Below are 16,509 nucleotides of genomic sequence, written 5' to 3'. Positions count from 1 at the left end.
GCCCACGCTGCGCCTGGGCTGGGACTGGTCCCGCCAGCGCAGGTTAGCAGGAAGCTCTCCACACACTCACCGGACCTGGGCTAGGACTGGGTCTCCTCAAGCAGAATAAACAAGATCTGGGAAGATTTCAGAAAACCCTAATAAGTACATTGCTGCCCTTAGAGGACTTACTCAGACCATGTGAACTAGACTAGAAAGATGTAATGTTACTTCTAAACACTGACTTCTAATGAGGGTCAAGTAACGTCATAAGCTGCTATTACATTGACAGGGGAATAAGATGTTGTCAGTTCTAACAGACTAGAAGGCAGCCAGGGGAATAGTCAGTTTCTACTAGAGTCCAAGCAGTGCCTACAGCAGATCCCTACCAGCCTACCAACCAGACAGGAGACTGGAGTAGGAGACATCTCCAGGCACAGATTCTGGAAAGTCTGATGAGGATGAGAGGTACACCCTTCCATTATTTTAAATTGTCAACTATTCGTCAGGAGAAAAATGAGAGCCCCTCTGCCTTCTTAGACTGTCTACAAGAGGCACTGATTAAGGCACACAGCCCTGGCTCCTGATTCCATAGGACAGATTATTCTTAAAGACAAATTTATTACCCAGTAAGCCTCAGATACTAGGAAAATGCTACAAAAGATGGCTTTTGCTCCAGATAGTGCACTTGATAGTGAAATTCCCTCCTCAGTATTTTTTGACCCTTTTTTTTTTTTTTTTTTTTTTGACAGTTCTGTAACTTTTTTCAAAGTTCTCATCCGCATTCACTGTCTGGAGATTTTTAACGTGGTAACAGGGAGGTAGGTTACCAAAGTATACGGCTTGTTTGGTGAATCTTCATCCTCATTCCGTTTCTTGGACAACTATATTCGGATATGATATGGAACAGTCCTTATTCTTTTGACCCAGACAGCTTTGTTGAGCCTGCTGTCAAAAGATGTGCACATCTGGAGTCCCCATTTCCTTCAGGGCAAACTTCCAGATCTCCTTAAGTGCCCGAGGGGCGTGCTTCTTGAAGACCACTCGTCAGGAGAAAAAGGCTGAAGGCTGATTATGTATTCTCAGGTCACCACCTTGTTGATGGCAGAACGGCCCTTCTTCTTCTTGCCACTCTTCTTTGTGGGAGCCATTCTGCTGGGCCCAAGTTGGAAAGGAAGAGCGCAGTGGATTGTCTGCCTTTTGACTTTAAATATTTTGTTGAATTTTATTGGTAAGCAACAAATTATATAGTCTTGACATCTATAATTATATAAAATAAAACTTTCAGGTACGTGTTCACTCATTAGATGAGGTCATATAATGATTTGATTTCTCATATTAAAGTAATAATGATACTGACTAGGATGTGTATGGAAATAAAAGCTCTTCACCAATATTAAATACTCAAGCCACAAATCCTTTCACTGGGGCTGTCAATATGGTTTCATTTATGATGATTAGTGATTGAAGAAATACAGATTTGAAAGAACTTTATGATAAGTAGAATTTAAAGTCAATGTTTCTTTTTACTTTTATGAAAAATAACTACATTGCAATGAGCGGTAATAGGATGGCATCCTATAGAGTAGCACATAATGACATTTTGAAAGGAATTCTAGTAACACTTGACAGTTTTATTTTTAACTTGGAAAGTAAACTGCATACTGATGGACTAGGATATAATCAGAAAAGAAGACCAATATATCAAAATAGATGTAAAAGAATCTCTGTAGCATAAACCTGTTCTCTATAGTTTGCTAATACCTTTTTACTTACTGACTTAAGTAATGTTATACTATTTTATACCATGCCTTTCATACTGGAACATTTAACATTGGCTAAAAATAAAAAGTGTGGGGCTGGGGAGGTAGCTTGGCAGTCTAAACGCCTGCCTGGCAAACGCAAGGACCCAGCTTCCATCCCAGCACCATAGGCCTTGCTGGCCCCAGAACCCCAGAACCGTGCTGGCGAATAAAACCAGGTATCATGGTGGATGCTTCTAATCCCAGCACTGGGGAGGCTGAGACATGAGGATGACTATGAGTCCAAGATGCATAGCGAGACCCTTAAAAAACTTTCCAAACACAAGGGCCAGATGTTATTTCTGTCAAGTTCTTCTCATACCATATAGAATAGTTAACACAAGTGGATCTGTGACCAAAGTAGGAACAGAATTACCTTTCTAGACTTGGCTCAGACATCTACCCCAAAGCTAGGAAATAGCATCTGGGCTGAGTTTATGCTCTCTAAAACTGAAGAACAAATTGAAGGAACAAATGCAGGTTAAGAACAATATATTTATTGGGAGAAAGAAAGCTCCTGTCCTAGAAATGGACAGGAGGGGGACCTGAGTGATTTTCCCCTCTCCTCAGTATTTTATAATGGAGAGCAGTAACAGGCCAAGGGAAGGAAACAAAGAGACCAAGAGAAAGAGATAGCTCTGGTTGCAGTGTTAAAATAAATTGACCCTAAATCTAATTCTCAGGGCCCACAAGAACTCAGTGACTAAACTCACCAGCTACTGCTGCAGAAAGCCAGGCCATCTTAGGAGAGACTGTAATAAGAGCCCCCCCTGAGCCATGCCCTTATTGCAAAGGTGACATTGAAAGTCAGATGGCCCTGGGAGGTGAGGGCCCCAGGAACCAGTCCCATCAGCCGTGCCACACCAACAGTCCCAGCAAGACTGCAGGGCCCTGGGACACACTCTGGCTTCTCCCTGTAGCTAGACTGTCACCCCGACAGTGGAGCCCAGGCAATCTTGGTGATAGAGGGAAGAGAAACCAGCCTATTGTTAGATGCTGGCATGTGTGTCTTGATCCTTCTTTGAAACCCTGGCCTTCCTTCTAGCTGTCATACCTCAATGAAAGGGGTCACTGGAGAGGAGGTCACTTGCTTGCCCTCACATCTCTCAGGTTCTAACGGGGATGGCTCTCTCTTTACTCATTCCTTTTAAATTATGCTTGAACGCCCAGTTCCCCTCCTGGGAGAAGACATTTTATCTAGCTTAAATATTTGAATAAATATCTTCCCAGGTCCTCATGGAGTCAGAAATAAATCCTAAAGTACGGGGATCTAAAGGCAAAACAGATAGAGGAATACAAGCTGCCCTTATGTAATTGCATCTCAAAGATCCGACTGTTTTTGCTCACCAGAGATAGTACCTTGTAAAGCCTAAACCTAAGAAAGGATTATTGCCAATAATTGATAATTTAAGGGCATAAGGTTCACTTAAGGTCTATGGTGACCCATATACTCTTCTTTCTTAGATCTCAGAGGATGCCAGTTGGTTTTCAGTGTTAGATTTAAGAGATGCCTTTTTTAATATTCCTTTCCCACAACTTGGCATGTTTTGAATTTTCCCAAGTCATAGTCTCCAATATGTGGATGGTATACTGTAATGTGCCCCCTCAGTCCCCTCAGAAGAGCTCTCTAGCCAAGTACCTGTGCTCTGCTAAATTTCCTAGCAGACAGGGGTCATAAGATTTCTAAGTCGTGGCACAACTCTGAAGCCTTGCTGTAAAATACTTGAACCATATCATACCTAAGGGAGCCCAAAGACTACAAAAAATGAATTAATCCAATAGTTTCCTTAACACACCTCCAAACTCTAAAACAGTGAAGGGAATTCCTAGGAGTTATAAGCTTTTGTCCCTTTTTTTTTTTTTTTTTCTTTCTCACCTTTGGATAGTACGATATATTGAGATTGCACAACCCCCCTACCAGTTTATAACAGAAGTCCAAACACAGATAACTATCTTAACCTGGAACCTGATTCCCAGACTGTATTCCAGAAGCTGAAACAAGCACTTGTAACTCCCCTAGCACTGAGCCTACTGACAGGACACCACTACAATGTATATGTTGGTGAAAGGCCGGACACTCTTCCTGGAGTGCCTACATAGAAGCTGGGGTCTGCTAAATAACCTGTCAGGTATCTGAGCCATAAATTAGGTACTGTAACAAAGGGACAGCCCAAGCACTTTAGAGCTGTGGCTACTACAGTTGGCTGGATGCTGGAGGCAGCCCAGATGACTCTGAAAAAAGACCTTGTTATACATATACTTCATAATGTGGCAGAACTTTATTCTTTCAAAGGAAGCCTATGACTATCAAATCACTGACTTCTTAAATACTAGGCTTTACTCCTAGAAGGACCAACCATTGAAATAAAGACATATGCCTGCTTGTTGTTCATAAAATCCTGCCACCTTTCTATCAGAAAAGAAAAAATTTGAGGCTGAGAGACATGACCACAAACAGGGACTTCTCCATCTATACACAGCTAGAAGAGAGTTGTTAGAGACACCCCTTATTGACCTTGCTTTTACCTTCCAGGAAAATGGGACAAAAAAGACAGCATATATTATAGTAACTTTGTATCAGAGCTTTAAAAATTCCTGGGACTAGTGATCAGCTAGCAAAACTCGTAACTCTGACCAGCATTTTACAATTAATTAAAGGAAAGAAAGTCAATATTCATATGGATAATGATTATGTATAGCTGACTCCAACTATTAGACTTAGTAGAAAGACTTTTTATGTTGAGAAGAAAATTACTCTTATTCTCACTGCCCTAACTCTACTAAATATGAAGGATAGACATCCCCTGAAAAATGTATATACACCATAACTTTACAGGTTAAAGACTGGTTTGTATGGTTACAAGACAAGAGTGTCAAAAGTATTAATAAATTAGCAAAATTACCCACCTATGAGCTCAGTGGTCTAGATTTCACTGCTATGATTGTTTGGCTTCTACTTTATCTCTCCTACCTATGTCATGGTCACTGAGGACTTAAATAACTAGTCAGTGGTCCTTATGTGACACCACAACTATTCTCTCTCTTTTGAATGAAGAAGTAAAAGTCAATGAGGTACCCATCCTCCAGAGCTGGATAACATTAGACACTCTGTCCACAGCTCAAAGGAGTACTTATGCAGTTATGAAAGCTGAATGCTGTGTGTATATTCCTCATCCTTCTGCTCATATATCCGTAGCTGGGGGAGATAGTAAACCACAGGATAAAGCCATGCCAGATTCTAAAATTATCTGCGCCTCCTCCTTACTCTCTGTGGGAGATTATTACTGGCTCTTCTTGGTGTAAACATTTGTTGGTTACATTCATGAGTCTGGTTAATCTTATTATTTGGTACATGCATACTTAACTACTTCTTTGGCCTTGTCTCCTCCATACTTAAAGCTATATGCCTACCCAAGATGAGAATGCCCAGTGTCTAACAGGGGCTCTTAGACTGTGGAGAGTATCTGACAGCCAATCATAACTACCACTCCCTCAGCCTGAAGTAGCCAGAATAGCCATATGCCCTTAGCCTCTCATGACAGTTAAGGGCACCCCTTCAGAAGGGAGTAGGAGATATTATAGATGGCTGAGATGGTAAAAATACTATAGGCAGACAGATAGGGCTGTGCTCTCAAAGAGTCAGGGCAAAGACGAAAACTCATTACAAGTGTGGCCAGGAGCATTTATTGGAAACCAGGCCTCAAGATAAAGACAAAATGACCAGGGCAGAGATAAGTTGTAACACCTGATCTAATGAAGTCTGCATAGTCATCAGTCAACTTGATGGGTGACCAAGACCCTCAGATTTGCTGCTTTCCAAAAAGTTCTTTTTTTTTATGTTCATGTACACTTGCTATATGATTTGCTGTAATCCATGTTGTAACCATGTGACTGTGCTCTATAAAACTTCCCTGAGAAGAGAAGTGGGGTCTTTGACAACTCACTGCAGGCCCCTCCTGCCTCTCAGGATCTATTTCTCTCCCTCTCAATAAGTACTTCCTACTCTTCTGTTGTTCCTTAGAGTTAATTCTTTGATTTGGGGGAACATGAACTTAATATATCAGCCATCTAGCAGGTTGGGAGTTGTCATTTTTCACTTATATTTATTGGTCTGGATAACATTCCTACAACATTACTATTGTAAAATTCCTACCCCTCTGAGAGGCAAAGAGCCCAGAAGTTCTGTGTAGCACTCAAAAGGGAGCAAGACCCACACCTGATCTTCAGACCAACATTCAGCATCCTAAGCATGCAACTCATACAGGGGAGCCGCTCCTCCCCTCAGCCCAGAGTACCCTTCTCCTGTGGCAAGGAGCCTCTCTGTTAGTTTCAAGGTCCAGAGCATCTCCCAGAAGTGCTGTTAAAGATGGGAGCGAGGGTCTCCGTACACTTGAACTGTTGGACTCTGACTTGCCACAGAGTACACTGTCCTCAGTGAGCACCAATTTTTTAAATGAAAGACAGGTAGAGATATTTTCTCCATTATGTTCAGCTTTCTGCCAAGCCCAAAGTGGCCAAGGCAGCAGAGGGTCAGTACTGGGCAGAGATAGAAGTAGTTTATGTGAGTTATCCTGGCACACACTCAATTAGGAAATCAAAGAATACCCACATAGGTAAGTGCGATTTCTAACAATGTAATTCCTGAACAGATTTTCCTTAATTTCATAGATTTGAATATTAGTTAGGGAAGTTACAGGATAGAATTATAGAATGCAAGTGAATTCACAGATTGATACTAAAGAAAGCTCTAAAAAAGATCTATACATTTCTTCTAAATAAAGTCATCGAAAGACAAGCACACTACGATACTTGATTCAAGAAAGTGGAAAAAATGTAACAAACATTGCCTTGAAATTAAGACAAAGTTGTATACATAGAATTATTATTTTAAAAGTACATGGAACATGTTAGTTTGACAAAAAGCAGGCTCTAATAGCGGCACATAACCAGTCTCTGGTCATTTTCCTTCTTGACTTCAACCCTATCTAATTGCTTCTAGCAACAGTAAGCAGGACAGAAGCCAAATAATCAAGTGCAAATCCAACACAAACCAGGAAGGTCTGGTTAGGTTAGAGGAAGGGGTGCAAAAGGATGCTGAGCAGAAAAGTAATAGTGTGTGAAGGGTACTGAGCACAAAAGAGGAGGATCCCTTTGTGCAACTCCCTGACCCCCACCATCCCAGATTGGGGAGAAGATAATTTTAGAGCATGTGCTCTCCCATCTCCATTTTTTGTTTTTTTTACAGAATAATAAAATTTCTGCTCTGCTTCAGTCAACTGAGTTGATTCTGTTGCTGGGAGCAAAACCTTCTAGGAAATCCTTCAGGGAGGGTTGGTAACATTTCAGGCAGAAAGTGTCTGCGAAGCTGTAACACTGAGTAGGGAAATGCTGGAAGCATGGAGAAGCTGCTGATACAACCTCTAGTTGCCATTGAGTGTGTGTCCTGAAGAGGGGAAGGGTGTTTCCTTAATCAAGGAGGCAAGTGTTCAAGAAAGAGGATTCTTCTAATGACTTAAAGTATGAGTCAAATAGCTTTACACTAAGTATAACGTTACTTATTGAATTTCTGTCCCAGTCAGTCATGGATGATAAATGTCCGAGTGTCCTACAAGACCTAAAGATTTTCTATACTTTTAGGTTACTGGCCCAGACTGTGTTTTCCATTTCATGCCTTTATTTCTGTGTCTAGCTGGCGTTCATAAATTAGTATAATTACTAAATCATTCTGTAGCCCAAAGTCCTATTGAAACATGTGATTCTTATATTTCTTTCTTTTTTTTTTTTTTTTTTATTCTTTTTGATTCTTATATTTCTACTGAGGAAAAACCTCTGAATTCCTGCCACTAGATAGAAAAATGTAATCAAAGCAACCCCCATGTTAGAATGCTTTCAGCATTTCAGAATCAATTTGAAAAAGAACCAGATGAACATCTGAAGGTGAAAAACTGAAAACTGGAAACTCAATGACAGGATACACATTTAATTCTGGGAAAACAGGGCTGGTGAATTGGTACAGACAGTGGCATGGATAGATAAACTTAGAAGTCGAAAATATGAACAATTGAGAGATGGCAAGTAGGGCCCAAGAAGTCAAAATCTTGCTGTCTTCGGGAATCCTGGCACATGCAAGTAGGAGGGAGAAAACCCCTAAATCCCAGGGGTCCGCACATCTCAAGTGACAGTTCACCCAGCTTAGTATCTGCATTTCTTTCTGCAAATGGACAGCCTGTTGTCAGCTTAGGGCTTCAGAGACACCCCGTGTCATCCTGGCTCTTATAAGGCTGATATTTGTGAAAGAATCTCATTCCGATTACTGTGTTCTGAAAACCCCTTCCCCATATGTTCTTCCTGTAAAAAGAGAAAATTTAGACTAGTGTTACAAGAAACTTAGTGGCTCTTGAGTGCCACAAATCTGTAGGCCAGAAATTAAATAAGAAGTATTCGCAGCTTTGGCAATTTATCAGATTAGAATGTACTTTGAAAGAAACACTTCAGGGCAGGTGTTTTTAAGAAGAAAAATATTTTTGAGTTGTAAAACTGTCACTAAAAACCAGAAGGCAGAAGAGTGAACATGGAGCTGGATGGCAAATTCCTAAGAGCTTTTAAATCTTAATGCTGACTGTATTTAGAATGTAAAATGTTTTCTCTTCGCCACCTGTTGGAGTCTGTCTCAAAGTTTAATGCAGTCAGAAGTCATGAGAGTGGGGGCATTGCAAGGTAGGTTCTGAATCAGTAGGTCTGCAGTAGGGATTCTGAGTCTATTTCTAACCAGCTGGAGTAGATGCACTGCTTTTCCATAATTACATTTCAGTAGAGAGGTCTAAAGCATTTGTAGCGGCAGGTAGACCCCTGGTGGCCATGGAGAAAGACTCCATCATTTTCTCCCACTTAAATTCTTTCTGAGAATGTTAAAAGACAAATCCTCCCTAAAGCCAATAATTGTAATTGTCACATTATCAACATAGCCAACATAGTTTATTAATTTGGACTCTAACAAGCACAATATTGGCAAAGCCATCGGAGTTTATTAACTTGGACTCTTAACATGTAACTTGGTGACATTCCAGGCAGACCACACAGCAAGCGATAATCAAAGAAGCAGGCATGTTTAGTCTAGAGGCTAATGCAAATGCATTTGTTTCAAAAAGAAAACAGGGGAGCCAAACAATTAGTAGCCTTTACAGACAAATAAGGAATGTGTTTCAAGTGACTCATCTTTGTTAAGTTTTTAAAAATTCTTAAGGCTTTCTATTTGATTCTCCTATCCCAGTCAAGGACTTCCATAAGTTCTTTTATGAAAAGTGCTCTCTAATTTAGGCTCTCTAAGAATCAGAATAGCTTGCTCTTTCATGAGGATAAATAGGGATGGTTTTATAGTAATTTTAGATGCCATGGTCAATGAGCTTCTCTCAGCCTGCGCTTCGCAAACAGGAAACAAATTGGGCTGTGCCATGTGACTAACAATTGTCAGTGGTTTTGAAAGGCACTGTCAGTGTGGGAAACACTACCTTTCTGTACTTTCTAAGCACAAATGTGCATTTTTATTTTGAATGTCAATAGACATTCCTATGGTACATAGAAAAAATATATCAGAAATCATCCTATCCCATTTATTATGAAGTAACCATGATATTATCATCACCCTAGGATGAAAAGTAAACGTCCTGCTTCCATGTGTGCTCCTTCTCGAACTTGACGCTCATCCAACTGAAACAAGATTGGAAGTTAGTAACTTTCTATAAAGCCCTCACTTTGGACCACTATGTTGGGCAGATCCTAGGAAATGGTCCACTATTTCATGGGTATTTTTCAAAGTACAGTTATGTTCTAGTGTCCTTTCTTAGGGACTCACAATGAAACAGTCCTCCCAGAAGGTCTGTTTTCTTGGCTGTTTTTCCATACCTTGCCACATCCATTTACATTACAAAGATTTCATATATAGTGTAAGAAATTTTATGTTTATACAAGCTTATTTTTCAGCTGTAAAAATAACTGGACTCAATACTCACTACTAATGGATGTGGCATCATTGAAAGAACTACCGTATAGACAAGTTTGAAGGTTTCTGTTCAGTTGGTTAGATGTAGAGAAGACTGCCTATAAAAGCCTCATGACAGGCCCAGTGAGATAGCTCAGTGGACTAAAGTACCTGCTTAGGCAAGCGCAAGCACTGCAGTTCAGTCCCCAGTACCACGTGCGATGTCAGCCCTACACCTAGAGCAGGCTGAGCTGGCCACAGAGTCCAGGTGTAGGGGTGCACACCTGTAATCCCAGGTGGAGGGGTGTATACCTGGAATCCCAGAGCTGGGGATGCTGAAAAACAGGAGGATCACTATGAGTCTGAGCTGCATAGTGAGACCCTGTAACAATCAAATACATTTTTTAAAAAAAGCTTCATGAGAGATACAAGAAATGGTTAACTGCAAATAATTCTATATCCTTACAGTCCATAAAGTCATATAAAATTTCAAATGCATGTCTGACTCAGGGATCGATCTACCCATGGGTCATGTGTGTAGCCAAACACAATTGATGAGTTTCACTATATTTGAAAATACTAAGTTATACAAATTGAATTACAGATTAAGTGGAAGAATATTTTTAAGTGAAGGAATGTTAACCATCTACATATCTGTAGTTCATTACTTTCATTATAACAAGGACTAAGGAGGAAGAAGAACCTTGGTAAATACCTCCTATAATATAAAACATGGATTATTTTCCACTTTAAAACCTACTTTGCCTCTTTTGTTTTTGACCCCTTTCCTAAGTTAATTCTAATTTTATTCCACTTCATGCTGTCTGTTCTGAACTTTCATACTGAGTGAAGTAGAGAACACAAAGATAATATTCAGAGTGGATGTTTGAGGTAGAATCAGAAACAACTAGTGCCATAAGCCAGCCCTTTGCAACAGCTTAAAGGAGAGAAACCAAATAACCAACATTGGTTAAAGCAATTATGTATTTTACTATCCAAACATACAGCTCACATAAGAACCTTAATGTTTATGTTCTCCCATATCTGTGATCCTCACTATGAAATCATTGAAAAAAATTTAAACATTTACAGGATCAATTCAGAAACTCAGTAGGGGGCCAGCCTACAATTGTCAGTGGTTTTGAAAGACACTGTCAGTTTGGGAAACACTACCTTTGTGTACTTTCTAAGGACAAATATGCTTAGCTCAGCATACTAAAGCACCTGCTTAGGTAGAGCACAGAGATGGGGGGGGTGAGGGGGTGGGGGGTGTGCTATCCCCACCCTGCCATGCTGGCTCCACCCCCGGGGTGCACTGAGATGGGTGACTGAGACTGGGCGTGGTGGTGCATACCTGTAATCCCAGCATTTGGGAGACTGAACACAGGAGAATCACTATAAGTCTGAGCTACATAGTGAGACCCTGTTGGCCCTGTAGACCCTGTCCTAATTACAAGAAAAAAAGGAAAGAGAGAAAGAGAAAGAGAGACAGAGAGAGAGAGAGAGAGAGAGAGAGGGAGAGAGAGGAAGAAAGAAAGAAAGAAAGAAAGAAAGAAAGAAAGAAAGAAAGAGAAGGAAAAAGAGAAAAGAAAAGAAAAAGAAATTGAGTAAGAGCAGAGGCAGTATGAAGACTCAGGTGAGGAGCGACTGGAGAGATTCCTTTAGCTTGAGACTTCTCACACCCCCAGTACTAAATGTTTTACTTAGTATTATTTCATTTACTGACTTGTAAAAACCAGAAATATATTTAAGATATAACCTTATGCTTTCTGTGGGAACCAGTAATTCCACATGGGGTAAAATTGACTCTATCAGATTGCTTTCCTCTTATCTCTGCAGATCTCTGAAGGAACAGCTGCTTTCCCAGGATAGAGGGAGGAGGTATGACTGGATTCTAGAATCATCTTTACAATTGCCTTCCTGAGGCAATCAGGTGAGGCCAGCAAAGTAAGGTCAGTTGGTGGGCTGGTGGGGCAGGGGAATGCAGCTTTGACAGCTGGGGACTGTGGCGCAATGTGCAGACAGGTAAATACTGACAGTCAAGTTCCTGAAAAAATTCAAAGTCAGAGCCAACACAAACATTCTAAACTGGATCAGCAACCCCAGGGCCAGAGAGTAAGTAGGAACAAAGGAAAATTAGCAAAACAAAATGAAAGAGAAGAACTGAGTGACACTGTCCAGAAGGACCTGAAGGGGCAGGGCATGGGTCATGAAGGCTGCACTTAGAGGAACCAGAGCCACCTCAGGCAGCTGCTCCGAACTCTCCTCTCTTCTCGGGTCTCCCTCCATTTGCCTTAGAGAAGGCTCTGAGAGGTCTAGAGCCTGTGGCACAAGGAAATACCACTGCCACAGGCAGTGTGAGTCACGAGCTCTTGCTGGAATCTGGGCCCAGGTCAGCCAGTGTGAGGGAAGCTGCCTGTAGCAGTGACCATGGATGGACATTTTCACAAGAACCTGAAGGTAGAAAGCTAATAGTATATCTAGCAACATGAAGGATCCAGGTGGTACTCTGATATCCCAAATGTTGACAAGAATCTAAAGTAGACCCAGCAGCTTTCACAGCGCTGTCCTCCTTGAAGGCGTGATGATTTTGGCCTTGAGTACCACACAGGGTTGCTTGCAAATCTTCCTGGCATCTTACCCCCAGTTACCTGTCAACTAACAGGCCCCTTATTGCATCAGGGACTACTGGGAAAGGGCTAGTATAGCTTTCTGGCAAACACCATGTTGCTGAGGTGAATACGCTACTTTGGTTCCTACAGAGCAGCTGAAGCTTCCTGTATTGCTCTTTTATCTCACTAATGTTGAATATTTATGTAAATGAAGCCCAGATGAGCACTTTCCAGACAGTCCCCATGGACTGCTTCATGCACTCTATAGTAGGCTGCCCCCCAGCATCAGCAATGCCTGCCTTCTTTCCCACCCAGCTACAATTCTATTCCGTTTCCCACATCCCCGTCCATGTGCCTCATAAGGTCACTTCCTGCTCTGGCCCAGGGTGGCCTTGATTGGCCTGACAATCATCCCATGCCTCTGGCCCCTTCCTGTTTTAAAAATAAGCTTGATAGCATATTTTGTCTGGAGGAGATTAAAGAGACACGTGCCAGGAGCCCAGGAAGTGCTTCCTCAGCCCAGAACAGAGTGGCAGGAGGAGGAAGAGGAGGTGGGGCTTTGCTTCTTTCTCTGTTCACGTGGTGCTTCTGTGGAACCCTGCACCTGCTCACCTGCTACTGGCCTGAGGTTGGAGCCTAGAGTATGAGGGGGATGAGGCGAGGGAGTTGAGAGAAATGCAGCCAGGGCTCTGGTGGGCTTCCTCAGGGCAGATTCCTTTTTCTGTGAGGTAATTGTTGTTTATGCCAGTTTCAACAAGGGTTTCTCCTTACTTCAGCCAAATTGATCTAAGCAACACACACTATCAGGAATATATATTTTCTCTCTATATTCTATAGATGAGAAAACTGAGGCTTATGAAGATGGAGCTATGTCGCCAAGATTATATCAATCTTTAATACTTCCCAGGGTGTGGTTAATCTGTGATGGGAGCTATTGCTGAATACAGGAGTGACATCTGCTCTGCCACCTCCACAAGGAGAAACAGAGTCTGCATTTTAAGTAAAGGCACACCTACTTCTAAACCTGTTTTCTTAACCCACACAGCTCTGAACATACACAGCATCAGCCCTGAGCCACAGAGTTCCTCTGATTCAAGGTCAAGAACCGTGGACTGGATGCAGAGAGCTTGGATGATTCTGGGAGCTCTCAATGCAGGGTGGTGAAAGCCTTGCTGGGATGCTCACTGTGGAGCCCACTGGGTGGGTAGGAGGTGCTTTGGGGGGCCCAGGACACGTGGATCAGGAATTCATATGCAAATGAAAGGAGTGCATATTGACGAGGAAGAATCTATGTTACATAAAGACACTTACTCATCCCCCATGAGTCACCCTAAATGCCACCTGAGTGCCATTTTCTCAGTGAAACTTCCCTCCTACACTTCGAGCTTGACTGGTCCCTGTTTTATATGCTGTCCAGCACCTAAACTTCTTATATTTATCTTAATTGTAATTAGGTAGTTGGTTAATATCTGTCTTCCCTGAAAGCTATAAATTGTTTGCTTTGTTTTCTTTCTTTTATTATTATTATTATTATTATTTTTTTTTTTTTTTTTTTTGCTTTCTTTTTTCTAAATCCATCTATATCCTACCACTGATTGGATTTTTCCATCAAGGAACATAGACACTCCTACCAAGGACAGGACACCCAGGGGCACGGGCTGGTTCTAAGTTCAGTAGAGAAGAATGGCCATCTGAAGTCAGGGTAGAGGAAAGGCTGGCTATCTAGGGTCTAATGAGAACATGCCGCTGTGTCAGAGTATAGAAAGGAAACAGAATGAGACATATCTCATCTCTTTCAATATCTTAATTGGAAATTCCAGGGAGAAATTGTATATTCTATGCTCTTCTTACCAGCAACACACACGCGTGTGCGCCCACATGGACACACACACACACACATACACACAGAGCTTGAGCTGATTTTTTTTTGTCACAATCTTCAAGTTGTGTAAGATTTTATAGACTGGCTTTAGAACTGTCATTTGTGATTTAGTTCTTAAGGGAAAATATTTTGAAAGTTTCTCAAAACATAAACAGAGTACAGACTTTTCATAAAACGTAATTATTACTTTGTATCGACATGAGTTTTGCTGGTTATGTTAATTCCTTTTAAAGCCAAGTACAATACCTTGAATGTACTAGTTGTTTAATGAATAATTGTTGAATAAGGGAAAGAAAATTGATTAGTGACAATGCATTTTTATGCAGAAAATAAGCAGAAAAAGTGAATATTCTTTAGTAAAGACTGTAGGTCATAAGGATAGTGCTGCAAATGGCTCTCTCCCACTGGTATTGGCTGAAGGAAATGGAAAATAGCTAAGGAAGTGTGAAGTTGATGGAAAGCAAGGGAAGTGGTAGGAGCGGTGTGAGCATCAGGCCAGGCCAGCAGCTGCTGTCTTGCTTGCTGCCATGCGAGGCCTCTGTTCAACACGGCACTCCCAGGATTGTGCGGGATGTCGTGATGCACACAGCGGGTGGCAGAGTCCTGGTTCTGCAGGAAGGAGCATCATCCATGATGGTCACAGCAACCATTGAAAGCCAGAATGAGGTCACATTATTCTGCTGCTTGGAATGACATCCCATTGTCCACTAAAGCAAGAAAATACTCATTAGCCTGCACGTTCTACCGTGTTCTTCCCTGTCAATTCCCAGTTTCTGGACCTTCTGAGGCTTCCCTCCTTAAAATGCCTCCTTTTGCCTTCCACACACAGTTTCGACTGCTTACAGTGACCTCCCTCTTTCTTTCCTGGTCCGCGCCTGCTGGGCCTTCAGAGGTCAAGTGCATCCTCACTTGCTCGGCAAGCCCTTGCCGAGGCACCTCAGCTGGGGCCAGCGTCCTGCCTCGCCTCTCAAGCAAGCACTGTGCCTTTCTAAAAGTATGGATCTAAACAGCACTTAAGTAAATGGGAAAATTATGCATTTAGTATGTTTTCCTCCAGAGCTCAAAAATAAGCAAGCAGAGATGTCTTCCTTATCCCTGTTGAATTCTCAGGGCCTAAACGAATGTCTCTACATTTTCTGCTGAGTGAATCAATGCTGAATGTACTTTGCCCGGTACACACTCTCTTGCTTGTATGGTGGCCCCTACTCAAGTTTCTGTTGGCTTCTCATGCTGTGCTCCTGCCATGAAAGCCAGAGTGGTTTAGAATTGGGTCCCGAGTCTTCCTTCCACTGATCACCCCTGTACCAGTCACTGTCCTGGTGTTTGTGACATCGAGGCGTCTCTCCACAAGTACACACCCAGGATGGTGACCTGCCAGATGTCCTCATATCGGTTGCATACAGGTACCAGCACTTCCCTTTGTGAGAGTCTGGCCTATTTACCTCAGTAATTTCACCACCCACCTTCTTCCCACCTTCCTGGACAAACACCAGCTCTTTCTTTCCTTCTCCAGTGGATCTTTACACAGTTGTGTTGAAGCACGTGGAGAGGCATTGTGGGAAACATGAAATGTTTTATTTGTAATGGAGGAACATGAGGAACATGTTTTAGGAAGCTTTATATTACTTATTTGTGCATCTTAATTTCCACCAATGACTTTAATGATGAAATAGGGTGACATAGTCACAAAATTGGCAGGCATTATTCATAAGCTTTTAATTAGAAGAAAACTTGACAAATTGGAAAACTAACAGGAATCTCATTAAATTAATGCATGGAAATGCAAGCAGAACACTCCAAAAAGGGGAGAAACTTACAATGGGGAACAAGCATTTGCTATAAGCAACTATAACTATCAGCCATCAAGGAAAAGAAAACAGAGCTTGGTGCACACATATTCAAGTTCATGTTACAGCAGTGCTAACTGACTTCTGGTTGTAGAAACACTACAAAGGGAGCCAAGAGGAGTAAAGGGGAGGAGCGAGTTGCTGTGCTGTCCTCCCTGGGTCTGGGGCCTGAAGATCCAGAGAAATTAGAGTCTACCTTCCTCCATTTGTGAGACTACAGTAGAATTGAATCTACTTATACTGTGAGAAATTCACATCTAAAGACAAAGAATTTGAGCCAGTAGATGAAAAAATTGCCAATACCACACAGCAGGAAGCAGTGGGGTGGGGGGAGAGACAGAGACAGAGAGAGAAAGAGAGAGAGAGAGAGAGAGAGAGAGAGAGAGAGAGAGAGAGAGAGAGAGAGAGA

General features: G+C 41.8%; 1 long non-coding RNA gene across 1 annotated transcript in view; it reads left to right on the top strand.

Annotated features, from left to right (window-relative positions):
• LOC111817277 overlaps window positions 1-16,509 on the top strand; it is a 104,286-nt gene that overhangs the window by 23,148 nt on the left and 64,629 nt on the right. The window contains exon 2 of the long non-coding RNA XR_002821517.1: window positions 11,599-11,692. This is a non-coding gene — a long non-coding RNA (uncharacterized LOC111817277). The remainder of the gene's footprint in view (window positions 1-11,598; window positions 11,693-16,509) is intronic.

Source organism: Octodon degus, unplaced genomic scaffold (genome assembly GCF_000260255.1).
Source record: "Octodon degus isolate 3935 unplaced genomic scaffold, OctDeg1.0 scaffold00053, whole genome shotgun sequence".
NCBI classification, from domain to species: domain Eukaryota; kingdom Metazoa; phylum Chordata; class Mammalia; order Rodentia; family Octodontidae; genus Octodon; species Octodon degus.
This window is presented reverse-complemented; position numbering and strand designations above follow the sequence as displayed.